The sequence below is a fragment of the Panthera leo genome, chromosome E2, assembly GCF_018350215.1.
Source record: "Panthera leo isolate Ple1 chromosome E2, P.leo_Ple1_pat1.1, whole genome shotgun sequence".
Taxonomy (NCBI): domain Eukaryota; kingdom Metazoa; phylum Chordata; class Mammalia; order Carnivora; family Felidae; genus Panthera; species Panthera leo.
In genome coordinates, this window is record NC_056693.1 from 18,567,931 (window position 1) to 18,577,941 (window position 10,011).

At 48.1% G+C, this 10,011-nt stretch overlaps 1 long non-coding RNA gene across 2 annotated transcripts; it reads right to left on the bottom strand.

Moving 5' to 3' along the window:
- Window positions 1–4,359: 4,359 nt before the first annotated feature.
- On the bottom strand, window positions 4,360–9,256 carry LOC122208287. Of its 2 annotated transcripts, none has more exons than XR_006197183.1 (4): window positions 8,980–9,256; window positions 6,926–7,076; window positions 5,577–5,703; window positions 4,360–4,525 (listed from the first exon to the last, which is right to left on the bottom strand). It is a non-coding gene; the product is annotated as an uncharacterized LOC122208287 (long non-coding RNA). The 2 variants fall into 2 exon arrangements; XR_006197182.1 differs by having other exon boundaries at window positions 6,926–7,104.
- Between the last annotated feature and the right edge of the window lie 755 nt (window positions 9,257–10,011).

A 10,011-nucleotide genomic window follows, 5' to 3' on the forward strand; every position in this document is an offset into this window, starting at 1 on the left:
GAGGTTTGCAATAAAATAGTCTCCTTGGGCTAGTTCAGACAACTTGGTTGCCCCTAGATGCGTGGAGCTGTGGACTTGCGGGAGCCAGGTCCGTCCTACAGCTTCTGGTATGAAGATGCGTCCGTCCTCGAGGTGATACCAATGCTGGTCATCTCTTTTTGCCCTCCAGGTTTTTTCAGGCATAGCTCTTCTTTGGTCTAAAACGGTTCCGAGGGGAGAAAGCGTAGAGGCAGCAGAGGCAAAATTTTAGTCGGGAGAACATCTCTTTCTGCTGTGGCCTTTGCCATTGTGTCAGCAAAGGCGCTTCCTTTCGCTCGGGGCGAGTCTGCCTTTTGGTGGCTCTTGCAATGTATAATGGCCACCTATTTAGGAAGCCATAAGGCTCCCAGTAGGGCCAGGATTTCTTTTTTATCTTTAATTTCCTTCCCTCCTGATGGTAACGGTCCTCTTTCCTCATATAGAGCTCCACGAACATGGGCGGTGGCGAAGGCCTACCTGCTATCCGTGAAGACGTTCGCCGTTTTTCCCTTTGCCCATCTGAGGGCCTGGGCTAGAGCCACCAGCTCTGCTCTTTGGGCAGAAGTGTCGTGCTCAAGGGCTCGGGCCCAGATAACCTGGTCCTGAGTCACTACAGCTGCACCTGCGTGTCCGAGTCCATCTTTGACAAAACGGCTGCCATCAGAGAACAGCTCGAAATCCACCTTTGGCAGAGGTTGACCTCTTAAGTCCCTCCTCAGTCCCGTCAGAGTACTCCCAGTTTCCGAGCAATCGTGGAGTGGGGCCTCTGAGTCGTCATCAGGCAGCGATGTGGCTGGATTTAAAGCCTCTGTCTTCAGGAAAGCGATGCGTGGAGGGTCCAGTAGCAATACCTGATCCTGGAGGATTCGTGCGTTGATCCATCGGTCTGGTGGGGAGCGCAGCAGGGACGCTACTGCGTGAGGTCCTGTGATCTGAAGGTCTTGCCCAAGCGTTCGTTTGGAAGCTTCTTTAACCAGTGGCGGCAACAGCTCTGAGGCAACTGGGCCACCCGATGGCAACAGAGTCCAGCCGCTTGGACAAGCAGGCTACGGGTCGTTTCCAGGGGCCCAAAGTTTGAGTAAGGACCCTTTTCGCAACGCCCCGGATCTCATGTACAAATAGTTGGAAGGGTCTGGTAATATCAGGTAAAGCTAGGGCTGGGGCTTGGGTAAGGGTGCTCTTGATTTGCTCAAAAGCCCTATCTTCTTGTTCTCCCCAGACCAGCTCAGTTCCTTCACCCCCAGTAGCGGAGTACAGGGGTTTTGCCATTTCAGCGAAACCCGGTATCCAGAGGCGGCAATACCCAGCGGCCCCTAGGAACTCCCTGATCTGCCTTTTAGTTGTGGGTTTAGGAATGTTGAGGATAGCTTGGATTCTTTCCGGCCCCAGCGATCGCTTGCCTTCATGCAGTTGGTAGCCCAAGTATATTACAGAGTCCAAGCAAATTTGCGCCTTTTTTTGCGGAAACTTTATATCCCAGGACATCTAACTCCCTTAGCAGGTCCTCCGTAGCCTTTGCGCAGTTCTCTCAGGAGTCGGCGGCTAGGAGCAAGTCATCTACATATTGTAACAGCGTAACATCTGGGTGGCTCTCCCAGTAGGGGACCAAATCCCTTCGAAGAGCCTCATCAAAAAGACTAGGGGAGTTTTTAAACCCTTGGGGGCAGTCGAGTCCAGGTTAACTGTCCGTTGTAGGTTCCGTCTGGGTCTGTCCATTCAAAGGCAAAAATAGGCTGACTGACCTTTGCAATCGGCAAAGCAAAGAATGCATCCTTTAAGTCCAGGACAGAGTAAAGGCGGTAATTCGGAGAGTTCACTCAGGAGAGTGTAGGGGTTGGGAACTGTAGGATGAATTGTCTCCACCCTTTTGTTAACTTCTCTGAGGTCTTGTACCGGCCTATATTCTGAAGTCCCAGGTTTTGGGACAGGAAGCAAGGGAGTATTCCAGGGGGAATGGCATGGCATTAGGAGCCCAGCTTCTCGCAAGCGGTTGATGTGTTTGGCAATTCCCTCCCTCGCCTGCTGGCTGATGGGATGGATATTGCCTCACCCGGATGGGGGTGGCTGTGGCAGCTAGCTGGATCACTAGCGGCGCTTGTCGAATGGCTAGTCCAGGGGGGTTAGTTTCAGCCCAAACTGTAGGAATTGTCTCTTTCCACTTTGCTATTAATGGAGAGGCTTTCCACTCTGGTTTTTCTAAGAGTAGATACTCCTCTGATATAGGGCAGGGAACTAGAATGGCAGGTGGCGGTAGGTTCAAGTCTATAGAATTTCCGGTAAAGGAGATTTGGGCCTTAAGCATGTGCAACAGATCTCTCCCCAGAAGGGAATATGGGCAATCAGGTATGAGCACAAAGGAATGAGCTAGGTTTGTGATTCGGGCACGAGTCCATGGGTAGCCTTGCGTTCGTCCGGTGGCTCCCTGAATATATACCTTTTCTTTAATCACAGGTCCTAAGGGTTCTTTAAGAACGTAATACATAGCCCCAGTGTCAACCAGGAATCTAGGTTCTTTCCCTTCTACGTTGAGGGTAACCACAGGCTCCTGGGGATTCAGGGAAAGAGGGGAGCTGTGGTGGCATCATTGTTCCTGGGCGACCAGGATGGGAGGCTTTTTGTTAGGGCATTTATCTTTCCAATGTCCTTCTTCCTTACAATAAGCACATTGATTTTTTCCCAATGTTGCTCGGGGTCCTTTCTGGCAGGGTTGAGGCCTTCCCTGTCCTTTGCTGTTGCCTGGGGGTTTTCCCCAGGCTGGTACGAGGACTTTCCCTATTTCCTTCCCCTGCATAATGGCAGGGCTGTCCCTGCTCTGAAAAACTCACTGGGCTATTTCTACCAACTCTGAAATTACCTTCCCTTCGAATCCTTCTAATTTTTGGAGCTTTTTACGGATGTCTGGGGCCGACTGAGAAACGAAAGCCATGTTAATTGTTTTTCGGTTCTCTGTTGCCTCGGGGTCAATAGGAGAATATAAGCGGTAAGCCTGGTAAAGCCTTTCAAGGAAGGCTGCAGGCGACTCATTCGGTCCTTGGACCGTGTCATGAGTTTTTGTCAGATGGGTGGGCTTTTGTGCTGCTGCGCGAAGCCCCTGTTACAATCTGGCGATACTGAAGTAGACGCTCCCTACCATTATCTGTGTTAGGGTCCCGTTGGGGCGGTGTGGAAGGGAAAACATGCTCAATTCTGCGAAGGTCTGTGGTAGGCATTCCATCCGGACCAAGGACTGCTCTCGTTGCTTCCCGGAGCACTCGGGCCCTTTCCTCGGAAGTCAGGAAGACCTGCAAGAGTTGGTGACAATCTTCCCAAGTAGGTAAGTGAGTGGTGAAAATAGAGCTCAATAAGTCAATTAGGCCCTGGGGGTTTTCAGAGAAAGGCGGGTTCTGAGTTTTCCAGTTATAGAGGTCCGTGGTGGAGAAAGGAGTGTAGACAAGCTTCCGGTGTGTTGGCTGCCCATCTGGACCGGGAGCCGGAGCCATTTGCCTAAGAGGAAGGATGGGAACTGGGGCATCAGAGGACTGGTGTTCTCCTCTACAGAGGGCTCCTGATCTGGTGTGTGGGGGACTAGTCAAAGGGTCACCTGCGGCTTTTGGTTCCTGGGGAGCTAGTGGAGTCTGGGGATAAGGAGCTGGTCTCTAAGGATCGGATAACAAGTCCCTCCCTTGGGTATCTCCTGAAGCACCGGGTAAAGCCTCTTTGGAGGCTAAGTGACGGGAAGCAAGGGTTTGGAGTTTGGAGGAGAACAGGAAGGGGAGTGGGAAAGGGAGATGCCGGATGACAGCTTTTGGCCCTGTTTCTGGCACTCTCTCAGCCAGGAAGGTGGGTCTTCTAGGAGGTCGACCCAAGTCACAGCATATGGCTCCTGGTGGGGATGAACATCATGACAAATCCTGCGGACAGCATAAGCAAGGTTAAGATTCTAGGAGCCCTCTGGGGGCCAGTCAACCCCAGAGAATGTCAGCCAGTCCAGTTGGCAATATGTCCGCAGCCAGGATGGCTTTAGGTTACAGCCATAGTTCCTTCCTCTTTTTCTGAAACCAGAGAAGTTATTTAGCATGCATTTAAAGGGGAGCAAGGCTCGGACAAAGACTGACCCATGACGGAGGTTAAACAGTGGGTCACACCAGAGATAATGATAGGTTAACAGGAAACGTTTAACAGGGCACACAGAGCACTGAACGTAGAGCAAATGGTTGGGGTGATCAAGCCCAACCCAGACGGTCCGAAGACCTGGATGGTCCGGAGACCCAAATGGTGCTGGGGACGTCTCCATCAGACACCAGCTAGGGCGAAGTTAAGCCGCGTCCAGCCTTCCCTCCTAGAATCAGATCTGGCCAGTAACAGAAAACAGGCGCCACCTCGCATACCTTACTTTTAAGCCAGGTCTGAGAACGGAAGGCCGGGGCCGAGGAACGTCTCTCAGAGCTCTTCCCTAGCTGTTCCGCTTCAGCCTCCGAATCTTGGGTGGTCATAGAATCTCGGTGGAACCTCCAAATGAAACAGGGTGCTGTCAAGAGACCAAAAAAAAAAAAAAAAAAAAAAAAAAAACAACCAAAAACCAAAAAACAACAACAACAACATCAGACGCTGAATAGAAGCAACACAAGATTTTATTCACAGCCGGGCCAAATCTCATCTCCTGATCTTAAGGAGAAAAGTGCAGAGAATGGCCCCCGAACAAAGGTAGCAGTGAGCTTATGTGGATTTTAGCAAGTCAGAGTACGTCATTATTTAGTTAACCAATTTCAACTTACAGCATTTCATCAGACTAACACACAGACGTTAGTCTTGGCGGGAACCTATCAATTTAAAGTTCTTTGTCCTAATGGATTTTAAAATGACCAATCATAGTTAGACACCTAAGATACCGTGGGGCAGTGAGTTCGTGACTTTTTACACGTTGGTCTTGACTAGGCCAGATCTTGGTAGAAGGGGTGGGGGGAGCGTTTTGCAACCTAAGTTATCTATTTAGCAAGCAGGCGAAGTTACAGAAGCGAGATAGGGCGATTAGTAATTTCCGATAACCCTAATAGGGAACTACATAAGCTTTTATCTCAATTATTCATGAAAGGTGAGTTTAAGCCGAACTTATATACAATAAGCTTTCTGACAGCTTATAAGTTGACCTATTACAATGACCTGAGTGGAAGTCAGCTGCTCAGCTGACTGAGCCACCCAGGCGTCCAGTAACTTCAGTTTTAAATTTATTTGTTTATCCAACCGACCACTGTGTAGGTTGCACAGGCTCTTCAGATAGGACAAACCAGGACCCTGTGTCCAGCTGTTCTGCTGGCAGGTGGCTCAGATATTAACGGAGCACTTACAGCAATTTTGAGCATAAACATAATAGGAAATTTGGCCTTTGTCAATGTTTATGCAATAAACACCCCCGGTTCTAATCCTGCCATTTCATCCTTTCCAGCCCAACAAAGGTCAAACCATTTCTTTGGGAACAGAGAGAAGAAAGTACATTCACTTCTTAAGATAGCCCTAAAAGGTACAAGGAAGAAAGTGTTTGAGGGAGAAGACTCTAATTTACTTGAAAGAGGAAAACTCACCCAGTGAGACCAAGTTACTACAGTTCTCCAACATCACATCTCTGTATAAGTCCCTGTGAGCAGAATTCAGACTCTCCCACTTCTGCTGAGAGAAGGCTACGGCCACATCCCTGAATGTCACTGGTCCCTGAAATGGCAAACCCACATATTTCTGGGGCAGTTAAAAAAAAAAAAAAAAAAAAGTTTTTAAGATGAAAGAAGAGGAAATAAAAAGTTTCCATGTGGCAAGGGAGCAATCAGAACAATGAAGTAGGTTCAAAGCTTATGACCTAAAAAGTATTATGAATCAGAATATCTGCATGTTCTGGAAGAACCCTGTTGCTAGGGACAAAATTTTCTGTATGTTGTAGGATACCACGGGACTTCAGACCTGTTGAGAAACTGACAAAATAATCCAAGTTTCTCTGTTAAAGTAAATCACAGACACAAAGACACTGCCTGCTCAGTACCCAACCCAAAAAATTCTCAAGAAATATTAATCTCTGCACTATTTTCCCTTTAAGAGAAGTTTTTTTTTCCCAAGCATAAAATCTTTATTTTAGAAAATAGGTATTATACAAATTTGCTAATTTCTGAAACTGCAAGATTATCATGTCAGATTACATCATCAACATTTTCCTTTACTAATAGAAACATTTTCATGATGAAATAGAAGTACCTTTCATGAATATATATCAGAGTTAGGCATTATTTTATATTTTTACAAGACTGGACCAAATGTCTCAGATTTCCCCAATGCTGGTAATCTATGTTAAGCTACTGTTTATGATAATATGCTCATAGTGTCATTTAACACTCATCACTCAACACTTCTGCTGTTCCTCAGTTAGTGGACTATGACGAAGGTGATTCAAATCAAACGAATGCCACCCAAGTCTAGCAGGTCCCCCGCCACCACAAAACTGACCTAGTACATGCTCTCGGGCATCGCCCCGCAGGAACGGTATCAATGTTTCCAAGTCATAGTTATGTCCCCGCTGTGTCCCTAAAAGCCTCCCAGAGCATGCGATCTCATCATATTAAGAGACCAATTGGGGGGCACCTGGGTGGCTCAGTCGGTTGAGCGTCCGACTTCGGCTCAGGTCATGGTCTCGCGGTCTGTGAGTTCGAGCCCCGCATCGGGCTCTGTGCTGGCAGCTCAGAGCCTGGAGCCTGCTTTCGATTCTGTGTCTCCCTCTCTCTCTGCCCCTCCCCTGCTCATGCTCGGTCTCTCTCTCTGTCAAAAATAAATAAACATTAAAAAAAAAAAAAAAAAAAAAAAGAGACCAATTGGTACAAAATCCGTAGGTCTGTGGAGATTTTTTAACCTTCTGATGTATGGCCAAATGAGGCCAGTATCTCAAACTCACCAAACCACTGACTGACACAGAGGAGCTCCAATAATTCACGAGGCTTCACATCTTCACTGCTCCATCACAGTCCTTTAGCAAAGACTCATCACGTAGGGCCTGTTCCGTAATTTGCTCGATGAATTAATGAACACCAGTCAGAAAAGGCGACCTTGCAAGGAGGAAGCAATCGTTTGGCACTGTTTCAAACAGAAGGAACCAAGCAGGTAATTAGATAGTGCCCGCTTAGGAAGAACGCCTCAGGTTAATTGATGAAAATATCTACGGAGTCTAGGGGCGCCTGGGTGGCTCAGTCGGTTAAGCGTCCGACTTCGGCTCAGGTCATGATCTCACGGTTCGTGAGTGGGAGCCCCGCGTCGGGATCTGTGCTGACAGCTCAGAGCCAGGAGCCTGCTTCGGATTCTGTCCCTACCTCTGCCTCTCTCTCTCTCTCTCTCAAAAATAAACATCAAAAAATTTTTTAAAAAGAAAAGAAAATATCTACGTAGTGTAAAAATCCCAGTATTTCAAGGAGTAACAACTTAAACGGCTATGCTTTTAGAAATGTAAGAACCGATCAGTCTTCCCGGGGATTCCTCTAGTAGAGAGGTTCAAACTCTAGAAAACCCAGAGCTGAGAGAAGAAAAGGAGGTTTTAGGGTTCCCAATAGCTTCAGCCAGTAAGCCTTCTTGTCCCTCCATTTCAGCTTCCACGTTATGCTACAGCCACCCTCACATAAAGTTTTGGAGAACAGAGGGATTCTGGATAAAGCCGAACCCCAGTGAACCGAGCTGCACACAGCTGGATGCCGAGCCAACAGCACTTCTTCAAGGAAGACAGAGTTAGACCTTCAGCAGGACGCTTTCTGGCTAGGCCTTCGTTCTGGGGACGCTGATCTGGAGCTAATATCCGGCTACACAGTTCTGCTTTGAACAGATTCTCCTCCTGACACTCCTACATTCTTTTTTTTTTTTTTTTGGTTGGAATTTTTTTTTTGTAATTGAAGTGTGGTCGACATATAATGTCAGTTTCACGTAAACAACACGGTGACTTGACATTTCTACACGTTATGAAACAATCACCCCAATAAGTCTGGTTATCACCTGCCACCAAAGTTATTAGAATATTATTGCGTATATTTCCTATGTTGTACTTCACATCTCTGTGACTTGACTGGAGGTTTGTACCTTTTGATGTCTGTCACCAATCCTCCCCCCACCCCACCCCACTGCCAGCCAACCACTAGTTTGTTCTGTTATTTTTGAGTCTGTTTCTGTTTTGTTTGCTTGTTGTCTTGTTTTTATATTCAACATACAAGTGAAAGCATATGGTATTTGTTTTTCTCTGACTTATTTTACTTAGCATAATCATCTCTAGGTCCATCCATGTTATCACAAATGGCAAGATTTTATTCTTTTTTATGAATACTATTCCATTGTATATGTACACTTCATCTTCTTTATCCATTCATCTATTGATGGATGCTTGAGTTGCTCCCATATCTCAGCTATTTTTCTTGGGCCGCCTGGGTGGCTCAGTCGGTTAAGCCTCCGACTTCGGATTTCCGCACATCTCCTGGTTCATGAGTTCCAGCCACCGCATGGGGCTCTGTGCTGACAGTGCAGAGCCTGGAGCCTGCTTCGAGTTGTGTCTCCCTCTCTCTCTCTCTGCCCCTCTCCTGCTCACGCTGTCTCTCCCTCTCTCTCTCTCTCTCAAAAATAAATATTAAAAAAATTAAAAAATAAAATAAAATAATTAAATTCCCATCTCCAGATCAGCTCCGGGCTTTCCGGCGGGTCCTGCTGGGAAGCTTCATTCAAGGGCTCCCTAACCGACCTCCCTCTGGGGGCCTCCAGTCTAGGACAGACCACGTGGCTGAGAGGAGAGAGGGGCCGCAGGAACCTGGAACACGGGTCACAATGATACCCCTCCTAGCCTTGGCGGGCGCACACCCCTGGTCCAAACCACACAGTCCCCCTCCCGCCCCCAGCTGTTCCGGCTCAGGCTCACGCACGCCGGGGATGCGGGCAGCCTCGGCCCCACCCCTTGCCGCTCCCCGCACACCCCACACTCACTGTCTCCCTTCACAGAGGTCCACGTTGCCCTGTGGGCGGGTCTGACTCTGCAGAACTCTCTCCACGAGGCCGGGTGTCGGTTTTCTGCCGCGCCAACAATCACGAAACAGTGCGGGTGGGGGGGAGGCTGAGGTCCAGGTTGCCCCCGCGGCCTTCGGGAAGTGTAATCCCAGGCTTCTTTGGCCTGAGCGCAGTAGCCTGCGGGCAACGTAGTCTGGCGCGCTAAAATCGTAAAACCTACGCGTTCCCGCCGCCCACAAGGACCACCCAAGCCCGCTCCCGGGAGCCTGGGGAGTTCCCATCGGTCCTCGGATGGCGCAGGCGCAGGCTCCCGCTGAGCTGACGACCCGACCTTTTATGGGGCTGGGCGAGTTTGATGGGCTGCCGTCGCGGCGCAAAGGACGCGAATAAGTACCTGACCCCACCTGGGAAGGCAGAGTTGAGGATTCAGGTGTTCGCTATCGGGCGGACGCTTGAGGCCAGAAGCAGAGCGCCAAGCCAGGGCACTGCCATACCAGACCTCCCAAAACCATAATAATGTATTCTAAATTGTGTTTTTAGTTTAACATAAAAATATGAAAAATAGGTGTTTGAAATTATTTATCTTTCTGTATTGTTTACTTTTCTATTACAGAAATGTTATTAAATAGAACATCATTAAAACTACTACTGGTGGCAATTAATAAGGGTAAGACAAACACGTGTGAGGGGCACCTGGGTAGCTCAGTCGGTTAAGCATCCGACCTCTTAGGCATCCCACTTGGGCTCAGGTCATGATCTCGCGGTTCGTGGGTTCGAGCCCCATGTCGGGCTCTGTGCTGACAGCTCAGAGACTGGAGCCTGCTTTGCCTCCCTCTCTCTGCCCCTCCCGCACTGTCTCTCTCTCTCAAAAATAAATAAACATTAAAAAATTAAAAAAAAAAAGACAAACACGTGTGAGAAAAATGTTTCCATCCTCTGATACAGCAACTTCTTACTAGATATTTAAACTTTGTATGCTATATTATTGTGTATTTTTGTATTATGTATTCT